This window comes from Protopterus annectens, chromosome 5.part0 (assembly GCF_019279795.1).
Source record: "Protopterus annectens isolate FY-2018-M chromosome 5.part0, PAN1.0, whole genome shotgun sequence".
Taxonomy (NCBI): domain Eukaryota; kingdom Metazoa; phylum Chordata; order Ceratodontiformes; family Protopteridae; genus Protopterus; species Protopterus annectens.
The window spans coordinates 249,380,181-249,407,248 of NC_056735.1; positions in this window are offsets into that span (position 1 = coordinate 249,380,181).

Sequence of the window (27,068 nt, forward strand, 5' to 3'; positions counted from 1 at the left end):
ACAAACCACAGGACACATGTCTCACCTGCACAGTGTGCCCCTCAACCTAAGCCCCAAAGGCTAACCACCTTGCCTGATATAGTAATCATAGGTGAATCAATAGTGAGGCATACATATGTCCAACTCACAAGGATGAACATGGAGGAGGTAACAGTCAGCTGTCTATCAGGTGCCAGAATCCAACAAATAAGACACCCAGTCAGGTCACTCCACAAAAACTACAAGTATCACTCTGTCATTGTCCATGTGTGTGTGAGTGACCTGAGATGCACCTCCATTGACTATATGAAAAAAGACATGGTGGAGCTCTCAGATTATGTGGGCCAGGCAGATATGACAGTAGCCCTGAGGAATATACTACTGTCACCCAGAATGATACTGCAGTATAAGCAGCAAATGATTGACTTCAATTGGTTAAAGTTTCTGGTGTCACTCTCATGGGATCCAGTATCTGCCTGCTTAGGATGACATGATTGACAGACTGCGACGGCTAACTACAGATGGCCTGCATCTGTCACCCCTAGCTTTCCAGGTACTGGCTAAGTGTATTGCTATCCCTATAGTGCCTTTTTAGGCAGTGTTCCAAATCAGATTACCACCATAACAGCTATACATATATGCAATCTGAGGCTCATGCTTCTCAACACTAGACATCTACATCTCGAGATGCAGCCACTCAAAGCAGTCCTCAAAATGGAGAACATTGACATTTGTGCTGTAACGGAGACCTGGTTTGCAGCAGCAGACACCACCTCTGCACTACCAGCCTTTAACTCATTCCACACCTGTCAGCCCCAAAACATGGACCACAGCTCAAAGGTGGTGGTGTCTCCATATTAATAATGGATATGCACACATCCAGAGTAGTACTGTAGCATAATGCATCTGAGATACTTCAGGTACAACTGGCATTGGGTAATAGTGCAATCCAGGTCATAGTTTGCTATAGGTCCACATCCATGTCCCTAGACTCTCAATCCACATTCCTCAACACCCTGGAATCTATCAAGGTCCAAACCAACACTCTCATACTAGGAGAGTTCAACTACCCCTCCATCAACTGGGTAAGATACTTAAGCACCAATACACTGGCCCAACACTTCCTGGAATTCATCAGTTCCATAGCCCTGGACCAGCTCATTCTGACACCCAGTAGAGGAAGCAGCATCCTTGACCTGTGTTGATTGCTAACATATGGGACCACTGCTTGACAACAATAGTCAATTGCTACCTGGTCACCATGGAAATCCACATCTCACCCCCAACCCCGCAAAGGTAACCACCTTGAAAAACTTCTCCAAAGTTGACTTTGGACTCAGAAGAACAGAGTTGGTTAACTTCACAACACCCTTGCCAATAGAAAATACCTGCATGACTGCCAAATCATACACAAATGCACTGTACAAACATGTACATCAATGCATGGATCTAGCCATACCCAACAGAACCATGACACTCTCATCCAATTACTGGAGGCCAATCTGGTGGTCCCCTGTCATTAATAACCTGTAGAACAGAAAAAAGAAACTGTTTCAGAAAAAGGTGGAATCCCAAGAGTGGTAAAACTCCCTTATTTGCCTTGACAACAACTTGAGATCCCTCATGAAATTATCTAAAGCCGCCTATGACAGCAGAATTGCAGCAGATACTGGCAATTTATTTATTTATTTATTTATTTAAATTTGTTGACCGGGAGTGTCCGACTGGACGTGGGTCCATTTTCAGCGTTGGCCCGGGGAGAAAAGCTCCACAGTAAAATAAACAGACAGTAGTTACATTGGATTACATAGCGATTAACAATTTAACATAGAAATTACTTACAACATATTTACAGATGAAGAACATAGTACATCAGTAGACAACTAGAATCTTTATCTGTGAAGTACATAACAGGCATTAACAAATGTAACAATGAGAAGTTCCTGCTGTATAATAAGTACTAGGCTTATGAGCATCTGAGCTTGCTATCATCAAGGTAGTTAGTGGAGGTGAAAGAAAGGTAGTAGTTGGATGGGGTGGATGATATTAGAGTGGGAGTTGCAAGGGCATAGCCAGCATGTTTTTAGGTGCGCTTTTAATAAAGTTTTGAAGTTGGTGCATGATGGTACGGAGGTAATTGTTGGTGGGAGTGAGTTCCATAATTTGGCTATGGCGCAAGAGAATAGTGCTTCACCAGCAGAGTTATTGGCTTTAGTGATCTGCAAGTGATTTTTGTTGCTGGATCTTAGTGGTCTGGTGGTGCGATAGGGTTGGAGTAGATTCTGGAGGGATGGGACATTTAGTGGATGGTTTACTAGTTTGTGGGCGAGTGAGAGTTGATACCACTGAAGGAGGTGAGGGAGTTCAAGCCAGCCCAGTTCAGCAAGTAAGAGACAGTGGTGACTACGGTAGTATGCCCCTGTGGCGACTTTGGCGATTTTGTTGTAGCAGGTCTCTAGCTTGTTTAGATCACATTGCCTTAGGTTGGTATATACTGGAGAGGCATAAAGTAGGGTGGAGATAAGGTGGGAATTTGCTATTGAAATCTTTGCTGCTTTGGTGAGAAATTGTTTATTTCTGTATAATGCTCCTAGTTTTTTGTGGACTTTTTTTATGGTCATGAATATGTGAATGTCAAAATTTAGTTTATTGTCTATTTCCACTCCTAGCAATTTGGTGTGTTCAGTTGGGTATATAGTGGTGTTGTCTTTTGTTGTGATGTTAAAGTGAGAGTTGTTTTGAGTATGTTTGGTGGGTTGGAAGATGAGTAGTTTAGTTTTGTTTGGGTTGAGTATTAATTGGGCATCGGATAACCATGTTTCAACAGAGGAAAAGGCTTCCTGTGTGACTTTTTGCAGTTTGGGTAGGGACTGGGCTGAGCAGATGATGGTTGAGTCATCTGCATTGGATGAGTGTGCCATGTTTGGTGGCAGAGGCTAGATTATTGGTGTAAACAGAGAAAAGTAGGGGTCCAAGGATGGATCCTTGGGGAACCCCTATGGAGACAGGTAGTTGGGGAGATATGTCATTCTGCCATACAATGGATTGTTGGTGGTCAGACAGGTAACTCTGAAACCAGTTGGTGACTGATTGTGAGAAGGATAGGTTATTGAGGACAGAGATAAGTTGTTTGTGTGGGACCATGTCAAATGCTTTAGATAGGTCTAGGAAAGTAGCAGAGGAGAGATAGCCATTGTTTTTATGCTGAAGGATAGTGTTAGTAAAGGAGAGTAAGGTAGTGGTGGTGCTATGGTTTGGTCGGAAACCATGCTGAGTACTGGAAAGGAGGTTGTTAGTAAGGAGGTAGTCTGAGACCTGAGAGTGTATGCATCTCTCTAGTATTTTGGAGAGTGGAGAGAGATAGCTATGGGGCGGTAATTGGTTAGTTCTGCAGAGGGTCCGCCTTTGTGGAGGGGAATTATATGTGAGACTTTCCACAATGTGGGAACGTAACTTTCTGACAGAGATCAGTTAATCAAGATGGATACTGGGTAGGCTAGAGCATCAGCTGCGATTTGTAGGTATTCACTTGGGAGGTTGTCTGCTGCTAATTTGGTGGGTTTAAGCTTAGTTAAGAGTTTTTTTATGTTGGAGGTAGGTACAGGAGAAAAAGAGAAGGCAGTGGGGAGATTACTAGTAGAAGGTGTGGGTTGAAGGAGAGGGGGATTGTGTTGTTTAGCTAGTGATAGTATGGTTTGGGTGAAGTGTGTGTTGAATGAGGTAGCAATATTTTCTGAGGAGTGAGGGATGTTAGGAGGAGGGGTACTGACTTTACCTGGATGGAGGATGGAGTTTATGGAGGACCAGAATTGTTTGGGGCTGTGTTGTGAGGAGTCTAGGGCAGACTGGTAGTAATGGGATTTGTCCTGTTTTATTAGCTTTTTGACTCTATTGCATAGTTCTAGGAATGTTTGTCTAGCTGCGGGGGTTTTGGTTTTGCGCCAGTGCTCCCAGGCTTTATCCCTGTTTTTCATTTCTGACTTAGTGGTTTTCTGTAGCCATGGGGAGGGTTGTGCTTTGGTTCTGGAAAATCTTATGGGGGCATGGTAATTAAGATGTTCAGGAAGGTAGTATTAAAAAAATCAACTGTGTCATCTAGATTGAGGTACTTTAGAGCATGCCAGTTACATTCTTTGAGGGATGAGATGAATGTGAGTGGGTTAAAGTTTATTTTTTTACGTATTTGACAATAGATGACAGGTTTAGCTTGGTACAGGTATTTTTTGAGTAGGAATGTTGGGGAGTGATCACTGAGGCTATCTGATAAGCAGCCTGTTATATATGACTGGGGGTTCTTACTGACTAGTATCCAATCCAGGGTAGTGTGCTTGCTGGAGTTTTTATTTATCCTTGTTGGTGACTGGACTAGTTGGGTGATGGGTTGGATTGTTGCCAGAACAGGATTGCCAGTCAATATTGAAATCACCTAAGATGATAGTTTCTTGGGGGAGATGGTGGGAAGACCAGCTGAGGAGGTTTTCTAGTGGAGGGATGTTTTGGCCAGGTGGGAAGTAGCATCCAATTATGTTGATGGTTTTGTTTTGGTTAATTCCTGGTTATTTTGGTTAATTTGTGACAACAATCACAAATCCTTTGATGGTGATATCAAGAACCTCCATGCCAATATCCAGAATTGCTCTGAGTTACTGCACAATGCTACCTCTTATACTGAACCAACAGATATTGCCAACATTCTTGCCAACACATTCAGTGGCAGCTTTACCCTCAATCCTCCCTAAGGGAACCATCAGAAAGCCAGAAGAATGCCAGGCACCAAGGATTACTGCTGCCCAGGTTACACCTGGATTGTCCATGGGCAAGAATACAGCTTCCATGGGATATCAAATTATCCTTGGCTGTGTTCTGCATGAATAACAAAGATACCTGGCACCACATCTGTGTGGCCTGTTCAGTCACAGCCTCACCTCAGGCTTTGTCCCTCCAAAATATCATACTGCTGCAGTCATCCCTCTCCATAAATGTGTGGCAACTACAGATCCTGGGAATTAACAGTCTAGTAGACTGATGAGTCTGATATGTACAACTATGGAGAGCATCATCAGTGACCTGATCGACAAACATATAGGTAATCTCCTACCTCTGGACTCCACACAGTTTGGTTTTGTGAAAGGGAGATCATGACTGCTCAACCTGGTTAACTTCTTTGAGTCAGTCACTGGGGCTGTGTATTGCAGTAAGACACTACATACAGCCTACATTAATCTGTCCAAGGCTCTTGATACCATTCCTCAGTCAGGAATTATGGATGAACACACCAAACTAGGCATCAACCCCTATACCACTAGGGGGGTTGCAAATTGGTTCACAGATAGAACACAGTGTGAAAGTAGCGAGCACAAAGTCAGACTGCCACCCAGTCACAAGTGGAGTCCCACAGGGATCAGCCCTGGGTACTTTCCTGTTCAGCGTGTACTTCTCAGGAGTCCAGGCCAACACAAAGGAACTCTGACTGACTAAGTTCACAGACAACTGCAAGTGGGGAGCCATCATTAACTCCACAAGTGATGCAGACATCCTACAGAAAGGCTTCACTGAGACCACTGATTTGTGTGGAAACCATGGCCTGAAGCTTAACACCACAAAATGCATCATCAGCCTCTTTGATAAAATCTCAGTTCCCACCAAGTACCACATTGATGGGAGCCCACTGAAAACTGTAGGCATTATAAGAGATCTGAGGAGACAGGTTGACAGCAACATCTCCTTTAACCATCACATTGCCACTGTGTTCAGGAAATCCATCTATGTGGCACATCTCATTACCAAGGGTTTTTCATCCAGGAAGAAGGAAGTCATTGCCTCTGTGTACTCTTCCCTCATTACACCAATCATCAAGTATAATGGTCTATTTGGCATGTACCTCACTAGACATATGTAACAGCTGGAGAGGCCACAGAAGTACCTCACAATGAGGATCCTATGCATTAAACACATGTCCTACACAGACAAACTCAAAAGTCTCCAGCTATTCTCTGTCTCATACCACCTACTTAGAGGCAATCTCTGCTTGACTTGCATAGCCATGACTGACCCAGCTCTTTTACAAATGCTACATCTAAAGACATCCCAATCTATCTGCACCACACACTGCAGGGACATTGACCTCATTACCATAATCAACATAACATGCTGGAAGGACAGGTTCCTCACCCAGAGACTGCACATGCCCTGGAATAGACTTCCCATACCTGTCAAGCAAAACACCTAAATTACATTGTTCCAGAGAGATCTTGATAAATGGATGGGTAATAGAAAGTTCACCACAGAGATCACTCCAGTGGATCTACTTGATGGGGTCACTGGGAACTAACATCGGGTGGCACAATGGCAAGGCACTTCTATGGGCTAGGCTTGTAACAGCTCCAGGGCCATTAGCCTAGTACACACCTATGAACCTGTAAGGGGAGTGACATGGGCATGACTGATAAAGTAGGCTAGTGGATGGGTAACATCAAAATACTTCTTTTTTACAAACATACACAGTTACACACACATTTGCCAGATCTGAGAGTAGAACCCCAGCCTATCTAGTGATTTGTACTATAGTGTTACTCAGTTATCACATGTGCTACAGAGCTTATTGGGCTGACAACTGGCCAAAGGTGCTGATAAGAGGAATGACATCAGCAGGACTGATAAAGTATGCCAGTGGATGGGAAACTTAGCAAAATACCTCTTCCTACAAACATACATACACACTTAGACAACCTCACACACATTTGCCAGATCTGAGAGTAGAACCCCTGTCTACATAGTTATTTGCACTGGAGTGTTAAACAGTTACCACACATGCTACATAGCTTACTCAGCTGATAACTGGACAAAGGTGCTGATAAGGGGAATGACATCAGCATGACTGATAAAGTAAGCCAGTAGGTGGGAAACTTGTCAAAATACTTCTCCCTACAAACATACACACTTTCACACACACATACATTTGCCAGATCTGAGAGTAGAACCCCTGTCTATCTAGTTTTTTTGTACTATAGTGCTACAAAGTTATCACACGTGCTACAGAGCTTACTGGGCTGACATCTGGCCAAAGCTGCTGATAAGGGGAATGACATCAGCAGGACTGATAAAGTAGGTCACTGTGTGGGAAACTTATCAAAATAATTCTTCTTACAAACATACACACACACACACACACACTCATTTGCCAGATCTGAGATTAGAACCTCTGTCTAGCTAGTGATTTGTACTACTGTGTTACATAATTATCACACATATACAGAGCTTACTGGGCTGACAACTGGCCAAAGGTGCTGATAAGGGAAATGACATCAGCAGGACTGATAAAGTGGGGCACTGGGAAGTGTGGGTGGGAATGGCCTAAATTTGTTTCACCTACAAAAAACACACACACCCTCACTCTCACATGCACAACTATCTCACACACAGTTGGCAATATTAAGATTAGAACCCCTACCTATTTAGTCATTTCTACTATAGTGTTACATAGTTATCGCACAAGCTACAGAGCTTATAGGGATGATCTGTGTCCAATGGTACTTCTAAGGTGAATGAACACAGCAGATCTTGTGAAGTAGGGCAATGTGAAGTGTACTGAGTGGGAAGAGTCTCCTAATACTTGGACCTATGGAGACACACACACACACACACACACACACACACACACACACACACACACACACACACACACACACACACACACACACACAGGCACATGCACACACACACATCAACACACACACACACACACACACACACACACACACACACACACACACACACACACACACACACACAGGTGATGTGATATTACAAACACAACCTCAGTACTGTTACACATTGGGGCTCATCTTTTATGTTGGTTAGTGCGACTGTTTACAACTGGTATGCCACTGTCCATAGCATGACATCACTGTATGCCATTCAGGGTATCTGTGTGTGTGACTCACTTTGTCTGTGTCCTCCTGTGTCTTTCTCTGTATCACTGTCTGTCTCTCACTTCCCCACATCTTTGTGTGCGCATGCTTGACATATGTTATCTTTTGCCCATATATATATATATATATATATATATATATATATATATGTATATATATATATATATATATATATATATATATATATATATATATATATATATATATATATATATATATATATATATATATATATATATATATATGTGTGTGTGTGTGTGTGCATGTGTATCTCACACAACAGAGAAAAATGTATCACATATGGGCCACCTACAGCTAGCTGAGGATCATCTTGTCTGATGTATGTGTGAGGGGACAGTTGAGGTGTACATTGCTGTCTGTATGCATGGACATATATACACAATACAGCCATATATTCAGATGTGGGTTTCAACATGTCCTGTGATTCTCTAAGTGTAGGAGCATGCCCAGTGTGACATTCTATAGTTAGGGTGGGACTCCATTCCATAGACAGGTGTACTCCAGTCCAGGGTTTTGTGTGCTACAGCCATATCTCTCAGGAGTACACAGGATTTTCCTCAGGGTGATTGTTTGTTTTAGCAGACATTTTCTGACATCTCTGTAGTCTGAAACTGCAATGTATTGTGTTATTACCTAGTGCCTTACATCCTCAGAACATCACAGTGCTTTACCAAAAGAATATTAGTCATATGATGCATAGACCAATATTATGAAGGCAGCTATTTAAATTCTTGCCCAACAAGGCCATTTGTAAAGTGTGGCTACATCCAGTGTAGTAATGACACACAGCTGTGTAAACAGTCCAGCAACCTGGTGATATACTGGCTGGATATCTCCTGCTTGTGTGGTATCTTTCTAACCTGAGATGTCATATCCTTGTGTGTGCATACCTCTGACCTGTACATTTTTTGGCAGGTTGTCCAGGTGTTTAGCTAGAGGTTTCATCCTTTCTATGTAAACATATGTTTTTATGGCAAGTTAGTTACATATAATTGAAGTGTGATATTGCAAAATAATACAGACATTACTGTTTCAGAATACATAACCTTCAGACAATTCCTCTGCTACAAACCCCTTACCCTACCAACTTTCTCAGTATGTAAGGGCAAATACCTCTCAACTGTACGCAGATTCACAGAATGTCCAGATTTTTGCCTCATATTATTGGTGTGTTCCTCCTAAAATCTGTACTTTTCTGGCAAATAACTGATGATTGCAGTCATTAAATAATGACAAAGATTTGAGTTTAAGACTCCACGTCCTTCAGAAAATCCATGTTAATGCAAAACCTATTATTCTATCAACTTTCTAAGTTTGTAAGAGCAATATTTAAAATCTGTCCTTATTTGACCCCCATCATTTTAGACTTTGTCCAGATTTTTTGCTCTAAGAGGTTGAGAGGTATGAGGGCAATATTTACAACACGTCTATCATTGTGCCTTTGTTCCACATTTCTTTCCACCCTTGCCCAGACATCTTGCTGTTATGGGTGTGAGTACAGAGTGTATTCAACTGTGCAGGCATGTCCATTATTTGTAAAAGCAAACATAAGAAAAAGGATTATTGAGAATGACCACTGGCAACAGTACCACAAATCACTTATTTTCACAAAAGTCTTGGCACCTCTGCTACACATCCTTCAAGATGTCACTAATATGTGTAGCATATTCCACATAGCACTGTGACTTCCAGGTATGTCAGTAGCAGAGCTGTGGGTCTCACTGACATGCATAACAGTTGGCACTGCAGTTATCTGCACATGGCCCTATCAAAGGCAGCACTGTATCTAAGGAAGTACAAGTCGACTGCCAGGAGAACGTGCTGGCCAGATCCAGACAGCACTAAATACACATACACATAGCATATTTGGACAAGCAACATGTTTTCATGTGTATTGGTACAGCCCTGCCAATGTGTGCTAGGCTGCTATTTCCCTGCAAACATATATGTTACTGCATTTGTGTGGGTATATGGGGGGGCACACCTGTCCACTGTACACATTTGCACAGACTGTGCTGATATTTGCTTTACATTTTGGTTCAGTTTACCATACTATTGTGCACTGTCTTGGGGACTGGAGGCATATCAGTAAAGAGCCCAGGTCAGATTGTACTGGCATAGATTTGAGTTTCAGACTTCATACCCTTCATAGCCTTACTGCATCTGCAGGTCCTGCTGTGCTATCATTGTGTGAGTCTGTAGTTGGTTAATTCAACATTGCTGCCATTTGTGTGCCTTTACCAGACATTTCTCTGTGGTTTCCTACAGCTGACTTGCTGTGTGGGTGTGAGGGGTGGTTATGGGACCCCCCACCCTGACATCCATGCCTGTGACCTATAAACACCCACTTAGTTGTCCCCACACATATACTGCAATGGGATTTGCCATCTTGAGTACTACTGCATAGTCTGTGGAGACCAGTTTTGGCCAGACATTTCCTGATGTCCCACATAGCTGTCAGTTGTGAGCTGCTATTCCAGTAGGCCACCCCATTCCCTTGCATGCATGCACCATTACCATAGAAATGCTAGCAGAACATACTATTCAATTAATATATTGTTAAGAAGACTGACTTACCTTGTGCTTGCAGCAATTGTGGAGATGGTGCGTGAGTGCTGCCTATGTTAGATGCACACAGTACACTGCCTGCACATGGTAAGTTACAGGTAATGTGATGTGTGTGTCATCCATTTTACTGTGTGTGCAAGTCAGAGAGGTTCATAGGCTGGTATTAGGCTATCGGCCCTAGGGCCTATAAAAGCTAGCCATAACAATTCCCTGGATATTTTTTCCCACAATATTTACTTCCCTGGACCCCTGTCTAGCAGGGCGACTGACATGATCCCCAGGGAGAATTTCTTATCTCCCATCCAATTGTCAAGGTTCCTTTTGAAGAGGGCCAAGGAGGCGCTCTGCTTGACATGTATGGGCAGTCTATTCCAGAGTATAGGGAGTCTATGGATCAGGCACCTATCCCTCCAGCATCTTTTGTTCATTGTGATGACAAGGTTTAGATCCCTGGAGTGTGTAGCTCTAAGGGATTGGGATTTCTTTAAGTAGAGCATGTCTAAGAGCACAGGGTTTGACATGGCTTTGTATGTTAAGCAGAGATCACCTCTGAGTAGACGATATGCCACAGAGTATAGCTGGTGTTTTTTTAGACGGTCAGCATAGGGCATCTGCTTTATGCCTGCAATTCTTTTAGTGAGGTATTTCTGCAGCCTTCCAACTGTTGCAGATGTCCTGTGAGGTGCATACCAAATGGGATGTTGTACTCTATAATGGGTTTAATGGGGGATGAGTACAGTGGGCCAATAACCTCCTTTTTTCTGGATGAAAAGCCCTTAGTGATGAGGTGTGCCACATAGAAGGATTTCCTGACTGTTGTGGCAATGTGGTTATCGAAGGTGAGACCACTGTCCACCTGTGTCCCTAAGTCTACTGCCACCTATGTGGTAATTCATGGGTACATGTTTTTTCCCAAAGGGGATAACTATACATTTCTTGGCATTAAGCTTGAGCCTATGTCTCTGGCACCACTAAGACCCTTTTGCAAAATATCCCCATCATTTGTGGATTCAATAATGGCTCCCAGTTTGCAGTCATCTGTGAACTTTGTAAGTCCCTTAGTGTTCACCTGTACTTCAGAGAAGTAGATGCCAAACAAGAGCGGTTCTAGGACTGAACCCTGAGGTACTCCACTTGTCACTTGTTTGTAGCTGGATTTGGAGTCAGCTACTTTTACAGGTGTTAGTCCCTAGTGATAAAGGATAATGAGGGAAACATACTCACAAGTCAGAAGAGTGTGTTGAGGAGATGGAACGAGTACTTTGAGGAATTGATGAATGAAGAGAAGGAGAGGGAGAGAAGGTTAGATGATGTGCGGATAGTGAATCATGAAGTGCAATGGATTAGCAAGGAGGAAGTAAGAATAGCTATGAAGAGGATGAAGAATGGAAAGGCTGTTGGTCCAGATAACATACCTGTGGAAGCATGGAGATGTTTAGGTGAAATGGCAGTGGAGATTTTAACCAGATTGTTTAATGAAATCTTGGAAAGTGAGAGCATGCCTGAGGAATAGAGAAAAAGTGTTTTGGTACTGATTTTTAAGAATAAGGGTGATGTGCAGAGCTGTAGTAACTACAGAGGGATTAAACTGATCAGTCACAGCATGAAGTTATGGGAAAGAGTAGTGGAAGCTAGGTTAAGAAGGGAAGTGATGATTAGTGATCAGCCGTATTGTTTCATGCTGGAAAAGAGCACTACAGATGCGATTTTTGCTCTGAGAGTGTTGATGGAGAAGTACAGAGAAGGTCAGAAGGAGTTGCATTGTGTTTTTGTAGACTTAGAGAAAGCATATGACAGGGTGCCTACAGAGTGTCAAAGAAGTATGTAAGAGTGGTACAGGATATGTACGAGGGTAATGTCATTGATTAATTGATTAATTACAAACAATAAAACCGCTTTCAAGAACAAGGAAAAAAACGTAAATATAACCTAATAGTATTATGATATTATACAAAACCACATCCTAAAATAAAATAAGAAGTACTAACCATCAGTTGGAAAACTTTAAAACCCTAAAGACAACAGCAACAAAAAGACAACAAAAAATAATTGATGTTATTGTATCTGATGAAGGTGAAGCATTGTCTCCACCGAAAGCACTCATTAAACAAGTGTTTATTTGCAGTTACAGGCTCTTATCGTTTTTTTACCTCACTTGTTTGGTTTAAAAAGTTAGTTTGTTTTTATTTTGCGGTTTTACATTTTTTTTTTTGATGGTGAGTGAAACCGGAGCGGCAACTCAAGTCCTTTTTACACAGTTTGAAGCTAACAACCTGAATGTTTCAAATCAAGAAAACGGAATTGGTAATTTAACAGCTTTTGTCCAGGTTTTGTTGGGGCGAGTTGACGCCCTAACTCAATGGTTAAATACACCTCTTCCTAACGGTGTGAACACACAGCAGCAAAACCAATTGTCAACTAATGCTAGTCAACAAAATTCCATAGGAGCAAGAACAGCGCTAGCTCCGAATTCTAACATGCCAGTTTCTAACTCTGCTGTTCCAATTGCCAATTATTCTGGTTCAGCAGGATTACAACCAGATGGGAGGGACTTGCCAGATAATGAAGTCACAGCTCAGGAAAGTGCGTATCCTACTATGGCTAGCTTCCTCGGCAACAACAACTTTTTTGGTTCTGAAAATAATGCGGACAGCCGACAGGACAATGAACCCTCGGTGAGTGCCTTATCTACTAGCATTAATGACTTTGACTTTAAGCTATACAAATGCAGGAAATTGCAACTTGAAGTTGCATATCTACAAGAATGTATAGATACAAAAATAATACCTAAAGGGCTACGTCAGTGGCGCTTTCCAATGGGGCTGGTGGAAGATTCTCTCTTCCATCGTGAATTATTGGCATTATTTGACAGACAGGGTTTTGAGTTCTTGGGGGCTTTGATTAATTTTTATAAAATGGAAAATGGTGACTTGAAGGCTGAACTGGAGATCTTGGAACATTTCATTAAAAATCACAATGAGTTTCCAAGATATAAGTATGAATATGCTCGGAATTCTACGAGCATAGAGGCCACAATGACCAAGTTGCTTATAACAAAAAAGAAAAGAAAAAAAATAGCACGAGATGTACATGACTATTCAAATAATAAAGCATACCCTAGACCCCCTGTTAATAGTTCCACTGTTTCAAATGTCTCTAATAAGTTCTCCGAATTGAATAGTGTTAATAGACTTGAATTATCAGAGAATCATGCTAACGAAGACCTTGTGCCTGGTGAGGTACAAAGACAACCCCTGAGATGTAGCGAAAGGCTTAATAACAGCAATGCCTCTAGGAACAACAATATAGCTCCTAATAGTAACCAACATAGGGGTGCAAATAACAATAGCAACATGGATGGGACAGCTACATCAAATCAACAGGGTTTTCACAGGAACCTCAATGGGCAAAAGAGCAACCACCAATCGAACAGGAAACAACCCTTGCAATGGAACAGAAGAAGACAGTGGAGGAGATAGTGTACGATTTTAGGCACAATCCTGATCTTTGTATACATAAAAGTTCTGAAGGAGTCTTCAATATTTATAACTTTACAGAGTTGGACATTACACAAGAACTGGTTGATTTTTTTCTCAAAGGGTTTATCTTTTGTACCTAGTAGGAAAATGGATTTAGTTAAGACCATAATTGATTTAAAACTATTTGTCCGTAAGTTAAACCTAGATATTCTAATAGGTGACAATGTATCTTTAGTCAACTCTAGAAGGGTTTCTAGCGTTTTTCATCCACCATTCACCAAATCTCAGCCTTTTTGAAAGAATGTGTGAGATGGATTTAAGAGCAATGTACAAAGATGGTAATAATCAGATTACTAGTAATATGAATATCAAACCTTCTGAACATGAATTCATTCATTTATTGAATGTATTTGACAGTCGTGTAATGAAACCTGACAAGGGAGGGGGGCTGGTTCTTATGGATTACAAAACATACGTTGAATGTATGAGAAAACATTTAGACACAGATGTTTACATGAAAGTTTCTATAAATGAGGTCAATGTGGCTTATAAAAAGATTAAAAGCATCTTAGAAGATTTATTTCTAGAAGCTTACATTGACATAGACCTGTACCAATACTTATCGATGTTAGCACCTAAGATACCAGCCTTTTTTGGTACTCCTAAATTACACAAGTCAATTAACAATCCACCTTTTAGACCAATAGTTGACGGGCGGGGATCTGTGACGTTTGCATGCGCTAAATATGTTGATAGTATTTTAAAACCCCTCATTGAATCTTAACCACAAATTTGTAAGGCTTCATGGGGTTTTTTACATAACATCAATGGCCTGGAATATCAGGCTGAAGCATGCTTTTTGACAATAGATGTGAAGGACCTCTATACTGTCATACCCCAAAATTTAGGGCTTGAATGGATCAGGGATTTTTTGCTCTCTAGAAGTGTGTCAGATGAAACTATTTACCTAATTGAAACACTGTTGGAGATAGTTTTATCTAATAATTTTATGGCCTTTGAGGGCGATATATTTTTACAAAAATCCGGTGTGGCCATGGGCTCCCCATGTGGTGGTAGCTTCGCAAATGCCATCATGGCCCATTGGGAAAATACATTGCTCTTTACCCATCCACTCTATAGAGAGCATGTCACCTGGTACACTAGGTACCAGGATGACATGTTTATTATTTGGAAAGGGCCAAAATCGTTAGTACCTTCTTTTATAGTAAGTATTACCGAGATGACAGAATTTTTGGAATTCACCTATAACCTAGATGAAAATTCCATCAATTTCCTTGACATTTTACTTATCAAAGATAGAGCAAACTCTAAGTATAAAAGCAGAATTTATAGGAAACCCATGTATTCTAATGCTTTCTTACACTTCAGTAGTTGCCACCCTTTCCATCAAAAGAAAGTGGTCGTTAAAGGACAGATGGTAAGGGCGGCTAGAATGACTACTGAGTTTTCTGATTTTGAGAAATAATGTGAGAACTTAGAAAATATGTTCATCAACAGAGGTTATCCTATCAATTTAGTGGTTAATATTAAAACTGAGGTTTTCCTCAAACGTAATACTGGACATTTTAAACCATTGTTGGGTGGCCAGGTAGATCATATTATTTCACCATCTTTTGAACAAGGTGATGTTCCATTACCTACTAGGAATAATATTTACAAGATTAGTTTTCTTTGTACTTTTTCTATGGACCATTTAACAATTAGGCAAATATTGAACAAAAATTGGAAAATTATTTCCGAAGATCAAACCCTATGTAAAAAACTAGTGTTGCAACCAAAAATTACATATAGAAGGAATCTTAACCTCAAAGCGCTACTCGAAAGGAGGAAGAAATCATATGCTAATAGACCCTATGGCATGGTTAAATGTGGGGCCTGTCCACAATGTAAATTAATCTCAGTAGCAAAAGAAGTTGTCATAAATGATAGGCTTTATAACATTAATAAGAGATATCATTGTAAGACTAAGGGGGTTGTTTATGCTGCATTATGTGACCAGTGCAAATCCTTCTATATAGGCAAAACAGAAAGAAAAATTAAACAACATATTTACGAGCACTGCTATGCCATCAGTAAAAATGACATGAATAATGCTTTGGCAAAACACATCTCCGAATGTCCGGATCACAATTTCAAATTTGTCATTTTACATCAAAGGCAAAGTGATCCAAGAGGGGGCCCTTGGCAACTTCTATTGGAGATAGATGAATTAATGTGGCAAATAAGAAAAATAGCATACACATATCCAGACCTTAATGAACATCTGTCCATTAAATGCATTCTTAAATGGTTAGCTCTGAGGAGATGAAATAAAATTTATGTCGGTTTATTTTTATATTTTTATACAATTTTTACACACACACACACATATATATATATATATATATATATATATATATATATATATATATATACATTATGTATTTAATAATTAATGAAATATAGTACATACATTTTCTACATACAATGAAACATATTTTATAATTTATTTTTTTAGTTTATTATAACTTTTTAATTTTATTGTCATATTACCTAATGAGGAACTTAGTGTTGTCTACTATCAATTTATTTTGAAACGAAGTCGTGGTTAACAAAATTTGTAAGAAGAATCAGTTCTTAACATCTATAGACATACACAGTATTAGAGTTTTTTAATGAACTTGAAGTTACTGGAAGACTTTAGTCGGATGTATGTTTTTCTGATTTTTTGACTAGCCTAGTATAGCCTTTTTGTTGCTGCTGTCTTTAGGGTTTTAAAGTTTTCCAACTGATGGTTAGTACTTCTTATTTTATTTTAGGATGTGATTTTGTATAATATCATAATACTATTAGGTTATATTTACGTTTTTTTCCTTGTTCTTGAAAGCGGTTTTATTGTTTGTAATTAATCAATTAATCAATTTGTTTTGTTATCTGATAAACGTATAAAAACAGAGTTAATTGATGTTATTGTATCTGAGTAAGGTGAAGCATTGTCTCCACCGAAAGTGCTCATTAAACAAGTGTTTATTTGCAGTTACCAGCTCTTACTGTTTTTTTACCTCGCTTGTTTGGTTTAAAAAGTTAGTTTGTTTTTATTTTGTGGTTTTACGAGGGTAATGTGACAGCGGTGAGGTCTGCGGTGGGAGTGACGGATACGTTTAAGGTGGAGGTGGGATTACATCAAGGATCAGCTCTGAGCCCTTTCTTATTTGCAACGGTGATGGACAGGTTGACAGACGAGATCAGACAGGAGTCCCCATGGACTATGATGTTTGCAGATGACATTGTGATCGGTAGTGAGAGTAGGGAACAGGTGGAGGAGATCATGGAGAGATGGAGATATGCTCTAGAGAGAAGAGGAATGAAGGTCAGCATGAATAAGACAGAATATATGTGTGTGAATGAGAGGGAGGCTAGAGGAATTGTGAGGTTGCAAGGAGTAGAGGTGGTGAAGGTGGATGAGTTTAAATACTTGGGATCAATAGTTCAGAGTAATTGTAAGTGTGGAAGAGAGGTAAAGAGAAGAGTACAGGCAGGATGGAGTGGGTGGAGAAGAGTGCCAGGAGTGATTTGTGACAGACGAGTACCAGTAAGAGTGAAAGAGAAGGTCTACAAGAGGGTAGTGAGACCAGCTATGTTATATGGGTTGGAGTCAGTGGCACTGACAAAAAGTCAGGAGTTTGAGCTGGATGTGGCAGAATTAAAGATGTTAAGATTTGTACTGGGTGTGATGAGGGTGAACAGGATTAGGAATAAGTATATTAGAGGGTCAGCCCGGGTTGGAAGGTTTAGAGACAAAGCCAGAGAGGCAAGATTACATTGGTTTGGACATGTGCTGAGGAGGGATGCTGAGTATATTGGGAAAAAGATGCTAAGGATGAAGCTACCAGGTAACAGGAAAAGAGGAAGGCCTAAGATAATGTTTATGGATGTAGTGAGAGAGGACATGCAGGTGGTTGGTGTGGCAGAACAAGATGCAGAGGACAGGAAGAAATGGAAGCAGATGATCCACTGTGGCGACTCCTTACGGGAACAGCCAAAAGAATATGATGAGTCCCTGGGGTCCCTACAGTGTCAGTGTGTGTGTGTGCTATGTGTTGCCTCTTTGCCAAGGCATGAGCATACTGGGCATACCTCTGTCTGTTTATAGGAGCAGGCTCAGGGACCTCCTCCTGTGAGTCCCTTTGTGCCTGTGGGGACCTTGGCAATGGTGGTGGGCTGTGTGGCCCTTCCCCATGCTGTTCCTGCAGCAGCTGGTTCCGCATGATCATATTGTGTAGCATGGCACATACTATGAACATGTGTGCACATGTGGCTGGACAGTACTGCAAGGATCCACCAGATATGTCAAGGCAGCAGAAGTGTGACTTGAACATCCCAAATACATGTTCTATAATGATCCTGGTTTGTGTGTGTGCCTCATTATGGCATTCTTGTGCTGGTGTGTGTGCATTTCTGATGGGTGTCATCATCCACGGCTGCAGTGCATAGCCAGTATCCCCCACCAGATGGCCATATGGGATGCCCCCACTGGCAATTGCCAGGTACAGCTGTGACAAATGCCAGATGTGGGAGTCATGATAGCTTCCAGGGCTGCCAGCACACACATTCATGATAATGCCCTTGGCATTGCACATGATCTGGCAGTTGATGAAGGGGAATCCCTTGCGGTTTATGTAGACCCTACCCTGTTTACCAGGTGGTGCTTTGATGTGGATGTATGTGCAGTCTATGGCACCCAGTACCTCCGGGTATTCTTCTACACAGTGGAAGAGATGCATATTGCTGGTCCTCTCCTCACAGGTGTTTGGGAAATAAATATGCTCACTGCCATGTGGTAGCATGGCATCCAGGAACTGGTGAAGTACCGTGGATGCAGATGCCTGTGAGATCCCCATTATGTCCCCAGTAGGTCTTTGGAAAGTACCTATAGCAAGAATTCTTAAGGCAACACATACCTTGGTATCCACTGGGATCTGTTCCCCTTTGTTGGTTCTAGCTCTGAGTTGAGGCCAGCACAGCTTGCTGATTTGCTGAAGTATGTCTCTGTCCATCCTTAGCACTCTACTTTCTCTAGATCATGTAGCCCCTGGTAAGTTACCCTGGGTCTGAACACTCTTCTCCTCCTTCTTGGTCTGTGGTGGTTGTCTGAATTATCCTCCTCTCTGCTGTCAGCCTCTAGCACATACTGATCGATCAAAGCAATGGCAGCCCCTAATTTTTTCCAGTTAAAATTTCCCTGCATGTATACACCAATGGTGAAGAGTTTGTGGGAAAACACAGACTGTAAGGTGTTTCCATAGTTTATACTTCTGTGCTGCAGATGCTGCCTGCATGATTGGCTGACTATGATACATTCCAGCTGCCACCTATATTACTCATGGCTTTGATATGGCCACTGTGAGTGTTAAAAGCATTACTGGTAATTTGTGCATGATTGCCTTTATTCTGCAGTTGCCCTTTAAAAAATTATTTTTTACTTACATCTCCTCCCATTTTCAGCTCTGCAGCCGCCTACCAGCTGTATTATTGTGTGCTTTGCATGGTCCATTGTGAGTTGCAAGTGTCCCATATTCGTGATTTCTACTTCATTTCTCATTTATTGTGCTGTTGCCCTTTATTTTTTTAAGATCTCCTCACATTTTCAGCTATGCAGCCATCTGCTAGTTGTATTATTGTATGCTTTGCATGGCCCATTGTGAGTTGCAAGAGTCCCATATTAGTTATTTCTACTTCATTTCTCCTTTATTGTGCTGTTGCCCTTTATTTTTTTTACATCTCCTCACATTTTCAGCTATGCAGCCACCTGCCGGCTGTATTATCGAGTGCTTTCAATGGCCCATTGTGAGTTGCAGAATCCCATATTGCTGATTTGTACTGCGTTTCCTTTGTTCTATTATTTCCTTTTTTTTTCTATATTCTTCCTATTTATGCCCTGGCGCACCACACAGACCCGTTTAGCTAGTGCAAACAGCAAGAAATACCCCCCCCCCCCGGAGCGAACATGCTCCTCAGTTCATGGAATAAGAGTATACAGCCTCAGAGACACACCCTCACTTAGCTGTGCTTAGCTAAGTACAAACCCGGGCAACAGAGCTCCGGTGTGCTTACAGCAAGCACGACACACACCCTTTTCATGTTAGTTGCACCTCCTGCCTACACAATGGTGTTACAGCACCTAGACAGGTGCAGTGTGATACTCAGAAGAATTTTGCGATTCAGTATAAGTCCCCTCATTATCATACCTCACTGCCTTAATACATAGTTACTGCACTATATAAGAGCCTTGCCCCTTAGCAACCACTGTTCCCTGCCATTGTTTTGATTCTGCTTGTCATTGAGTATAATGGCAAAATGAAGGTTTTCCTTACAATGGACGTTTCAACTTATTTTTTTTATTTTCCCAACAATCCCATTTGCGTGGCACTTCCCTATGCTTAAACGGCTGGGATAGACCAAAAAAATAAAATAAACTTTTATTTGTAGAAAATTAAACACTTTAACATGCCAATGGTCATATATTTGGCCATTGGCATGCCTTCAGATTAGGTTACACGCTTTTACTGGAGATGTCATGGCTCTGTTTTCATTTTTGCAAGAATGTATTCGGCTAGTAGCCGAATACATTCCTGCAGCTTACACTGTTCCTGCACAGTTACCTACCTGCTTCCTGGATCGCTATTTGACCTCATTTGCATGGTTTTCACCAGCAAATGAGGTAATTAGCATCCTGCACAGGTTTCCATGCAGGAACAGTGTTGGCTCACTCGTGCACGTCAATACAGCATGCTCCTGGATTGCCCTGCGGCCATATTCTGTGCAGGAGCGACTACACTGCTCCTGCATCACGAATTTATTTGTAAATCTGATGGTTAGTCTTTAGTATATGCAGAAATAATCTGTAAATACTTTAGTTTGGTAATCCAAACGCACAGCCATGGGCTCAGTTTGCTCTGCTGCTGCAACTGTTGGCCAAAACTATTGACTGTGATTGTTTTATGAATCGGAATACTAAATAGGCATCCCAGTCTGGGTTTTAGAACTTTCAAAAACTGCTGGGTGTTAAAGGATAATTTCCTCCTTGCTAATAACTCTTGTAGCATAGATTCAGTTGCTTTATTACACGTTAACAGTGTATACACTTATTTCTGAATAGCATTCTCATTATTCAGCACTTATACTCGTTATGCTCAATATGTACACATTTACTCTGACAAATGTGTTGAACTTTGATGCCTGGTCTGATCCTGCAGTTGGTCACTTATGGTCAGTGCTCTCCCCTACATTCTAATAATATCAGGAAGGTGGAAACAGCTACTGTAGCGGTGCAGCAGTTAGCATTGTCAACTCACAGAAAGAGGTTCTCCAGTTCAATTCTCGGCTGGGTGCCTTCTGCGTGAAGTCTGCATGCCCCCCCTGTGGGCACATGGGTTTCCTCTGGCTACTCCAGTTTCCTCCCACATTCCAAAGACATGCAATATGTGGATTGGACAGTCTAAACTGGCCGTAGGTGAGAGTGTGTATGTGAGTGAGTGGTATGAATGAACTACCATTGCAGGGCTAGACACCCGGTGGTGTAAACCTTGGCTTGAGATTATTGTCAGTGCAGAAGTGACACCCCGACCCCATGTGCAAAAAAGGGGAAAAGGGAAACAGATACCACAATGTTTTTGTATAAGCCAAGAGCAGTATAGTAAATTGGATGTTTGATAATAGACAATGGAACAAACCATGGGTTTTTCTAATGAGATCATTGTAGTCAAGGACTTTGCATTGACTATGAAGTTGTCTGTAACAAGATGTAATGCAGGTAGAGTTTCCTGTATGGGGTATGGAGGAACTGGCACCACAAAAAAATGCTGTTTCTCAATTAGCCTAAATTGTCTCGGACATTGTGTTTTATTCAGGATGACTTTGATTACTTACTTTTGACAGATTGACTATGATCTGTTCAAATCACCAATGGGGCTGTGGTCTTATTCTGAGTGCAGGCAACTGAGATGAAAAGAAGCAGAAAGAAAATATGAGAGATTGGAAGCACAGAGAAATTATGAAGAAAAGATAAGCAATCATTCTTGGAGTGAAGGATTTTTTTTTCAGTGCAGGGATGAAAGCAGTGCAGGATATATTCAGAATAAGATCAGTAGAGAGTTTCAATGTTTTGGACATAGCTAACCAAACACAGGTGATTCAATGCTGGTTTGAAAAGAGAAAGATATATCAGCTGGCACCAACTAATCTAGCATGTTATCGATTAAAAATTAGCACTGATGATGAACCTGAAAATGAATGTTACACTAAGCTAGCTTTGGTGATCTTATTTCAAATATTAATGAAAACAATCCCATTGTGATTCATATGGTCCTATTGCAGAACTCAAACATATGAAATTTTACAAATGCAGCATGCTGCAAAATAGTGTATTTGTTGCAAGTGCAATGCCTCTTAACTGTTGTATTTTTTTTTTATTTGTTGACTGGTTAAGCTTAATGAACAAATTGTCCCCATATAAGGTCCTATTAGTTCATTGAAAATTCAGTTCAGTGAACGGCATTTTCAGAGCATTTACATCAAGCATGCCATTCATCGAACTGTTCACGCTGAGATCACAGTACGGTGAAGATAGGAAAATGGAACCTTTCCTCATAAAGAAGGTTTATCTTTTGGTATCGAAATGGCTCATAGAGCTCTAGGGAAACCTATGTCAACATCTTCTTCCACTCCTCCCAGATCAAGAGTAATAAAGTTTTTATCCTACTTAGATAAAGAGTTGATCTTAAAAACTTCCTGGAGGAAGAGCCCATTAAAATATAATCAAAACCCAATAAGGTTGAACAATGACTATTCTACCAGAGTTTTAGAACAAAGGAAAAAGTGTGGCCCCTTTTGAAACTTTTAAAACAAAACAGCATTAAAACTCAGCTTATCTTTTCTGTCAGAATAAAAATTCTATACCAAAATGAAATGAGTTTTTTTAATAATCTGGAAGAAGCCACTACCTTCATCAAAAATAATAACATTATATCCTTACTGGAAGATATGGATTGGGCATCTCCATCTCTGAAGAGGGTCACAGACAAATCTTCTTGGACTGATGTAAAGGAAAAAAAAAAAACTGAATCGAAAATTGCTGTTCCTTCCAAATCTCTCAAAGTATCTACTGCAACTTGACTCTCAGTTATACTATATTTGCTATACAGTTTAAACCAGGTATGTCTTGGGAAGGGTTGTTGTTTTTTTTTCTTCCCTTACACACATGCAACTGAAACACTAAAATCTATCTTATTAACAGCATTATAATATAATTGATAACTAGAACTTCCTGAATAGTATAGTTTTACAGTAAATAGTTTCTACATTCACGATTTAAATATGTTAAATCAGCTATTTCAGTTGTAGAAAGTTTTATACGTTATTTAAATTCTTTGGCCTGAATTTCTTTATGCAGTTTACATAAATTAATAAGTTTTACCTTTTGTTATTGTTAGAAACATTGTTTAAAAAGACATGCTTCTGATTTAAACATTTAGGTTCTTATTTACAATATGTGAATATGAAAGGGTTGATTTGTATAATTTATAGGAATGATAATCTTTAATTAAACATATAAACATGAAACTAGCTCCTTGGAGTTTATAACAGTATGTCGCATATGAATATTCTTAGTAGCCTCTCACTGAAGGTAGTGTTAAAATTGTTGCTTTGACCATTGCCCGTTCATTGTTGCTAAAATATGGTTCTATCTTATGTGACTTGACATAACTAAAAGCATCGCACTTGCTGTGCTCTTGTCCGTCTCTGCCTATCACTTGTTTTTGTGATCTCAATAGACATGAGTTGGTTGTATTGGCTATGCGATTTTCCCCAGGTAGTGAGATTCTCATGTGTGGTTGCCTGGTAAGTAATATTTGACATTGGTTAATAATTTTTTCCTGCTCTTAGATCAACGTAGTGTAATTGTTTTTAGATATTTATGTGTTCCGAGTTACTGTACGCTTTGGATTATGTTCGTGGTGTAGACAGTAGGTTTTTGTTAACTACGCGCAGTTGATTGAATGAATAGGAGATTTGTTTAGGGCTCTCTTGTTATGGAAGTTTGTATTGTATTAGATGCTTATGCTGTCCCTGGGAGTTGGTTTGGGTGAAGCTTGGTGTGGTTTTGCAGTTGGGGTTATATTGACTTGGTTTTTTTTTTTTGTTTGTTTTTTTTTTGAAAAGTTATTGATGTGGCATGTGGTCGAGATATGAAGCTGGATTACTACTGGACAGAAGGCTTACAGTAAGTCGCCTGTTGGGTGGTAAAATATTCATATTCAGTGAAAGAAGTGAAGCTTATCTTTACTAAGCACGCAACAGCATCTAGCTATTCCTTAGCGTCTCCAATCTTACTGAACAGGGTGTATAGAAGTAAGTTGAGCTGTGGCTAACAGGCTTTTGATTGGTGGTTGTAACGTATCACGTTGTTATCATAGAGAAAGGGCCTATAGTATTGTAATTGTTCTCACTGTTCTCCTTTAAAGTCATGGCTCTACGTTTAGATGCATTTGATAGTTACAGGTCAGCAAAAAATCCTGTATGCGTGAGATCTAACACTTCACAGTTATAAATAGAGTCTCAGTGCTTTACAGTCTTTTGTGATGATATCAGTAAGTGTCCCTGGTTTGCATTTCCCCTATGCATAAGTAATAGTAGTGTAAGTAACTCTAGATGTCCTGGAGTAGAAGCTTTGGAAATTTTAACTATTGGTTATGCCTATTTTTACCTAACGAGATACCCTTTGACATTCGTTATGACGAAACTGATAGTGGTCTTGCTGTTGTCCACATAAGGAACCAAAATAAAAGGTGTTTTGGTCACATGGAAGCTGGGGTAAGGCAGAAAAATCACTAATTGTAATGTAGAGTATTTCTGATCTCTATCACTGATGAAAAGACTATTTACAATAAATAATGATAAATGCAATAGGCATTATAGGGGCTGCATACTCTTTCCAGAGGCTAGTACTAGCACAAATCACCTGACTGTGTAATTATAGTTTCATCACCAAGATTATCATTAAATTAGTTATCCATGCTTAACTGTTCCACATTTCTTATTATCTGGAGTTGGATAATAGTAAGACATACGACTGACTAGCAAAAGAAACGAGCTTCAAGAAATCACAAAGTGACACGTACCTAAAGGAAAGTAAGACTGTCACATAAGCAGCTGGGCAGTTCTTTATATGGTAATTATTCTTCTAACATATGTTTATATTATATTAAATACAGTTTGAATTGACAACATTCATATAAGTAGATACACAACTAAGTTTATTTAATTTTTATTTTTTTCTAATACATCTCTTTTTAAATACTGAAACTTTGCGCTTATAACTCCAGTTAGTTTCTCATTTATTTGGTGAACAAATACCTTTGTGTAGGTAATGCTTGATGACAAATATGTAATTGTTACTATTGCAACTCAAGAGATGCTAAAGTCTGATTAGATTTATTTCAGCACTATTAGCTATCGAATTCATAAAGTTTCTCCATTAATCATTTATGATTTTATGGGCTCGGATAAAGAGTTGGTGGTCTGGATGGTTAGCCTAACAGATGTATTTTTGTCTGTTAGGCTAGGAATGCTTTTCATTCCATGTCTTGGGTGTGTTAATGTGTATATAAAAGTTAAATATGTTAACATGTTATTATTTATTTTTTTCTTTTGTTACAAAATGCCTAACTCAAATTTTCTTCTATCATTTATTATTAAGGAAACTATATGGATTAGGATAAATAGAAAACTAATATATGTATTTTTATAGCCTTACAGGAAGACTGTTATTCTTTTAGGGTATTAGCAATACTGAATATGTATATTATTTGTTGCTCAAAACATTCTGATTTGGACCTAACACTGGTATATTTGAATACCGATGTCTTAAATAATCCATACAAAAGATCTAATCTATTAAAGTACCTAAATCTAAATAAGGCACAAGTAGTTTTTCTTCAAGAGACACACTTTAAAGTAAATGACACATTTACATGGGATCCTAATAAATACAATATTCTAGCACAATCTTCCTACAAATCTAAGACTAGGGGAGTAACAATGTTATGGAAGAAGATGACATTAAATCCAGAAATCATTGATAAACATGTAGATAGTGATGGACTCATAGCTATAGTTATACTTAAATTTAACAATAGAATATGGACTCTCATAAATTTATATTGGTTTCCTGGTAATGGGGCGAGAACAGCAAAAAAGCATCTAGATCTTATCACACTATTGGATTGATATGTTCAAATTAAAAGATACTTACAACACACTAGGACCAAGCTCCTTACTTTTTTTACACCAAGATTACAGACATGGTAACTAAACCAGAGCAGATAACATTTACATTTCCCAAGATCTATACTCTAAAATTTTGAATTTTTCGATACAACCTTGTCTATTTTCAGATCATAACTCTCTTGTACTACAAATACATTTAGAATTTAATATGTTAGTTATTACTTCTAGGATTCCTTCTTATAACACAAAAATTAAAGAATTTTATTCTTGGATCATCTCTGAACTTCAGTTATTCTTAGAAATTAATTATAAACCAGAAATAATCATAATAATGGTATGGGATGCACTAAAGGCCTATAAATATGGCAAAACCATTGGCTGGTACAAGAATAAAATCAAAGAATGGGAATCAGAATTACAGGACCTTCAAAACCGAATTTTACTATTTAAATCTAATAAGAACTTAAGTGATATGGAAATTAAAAAGAAAATTGAAGAAACAAAAAATGTAACAACATATTTTTACACAAAACTATTTTAGCTTTGGAAAGATTAAAATTAAATTCCTATGCTACTTCTCCAAAACATCTTCATAATCTAGCTATGAGAGTTAAATAACTTCTTCTTCTTTCGGCTCTTCCCGGTTAGGGGTTGCCACAGCGAATCACCTGTCCACTCATGATTGGCAGTGGAGTTTTCCAGTGTCAAGTTCCCAGCCCAGCACCCAACCTTCCACAGAAGGCACACACATGCACACACTCACACCTAGGACCAATTTAAAGTGCCCAATCCATCTACAGCA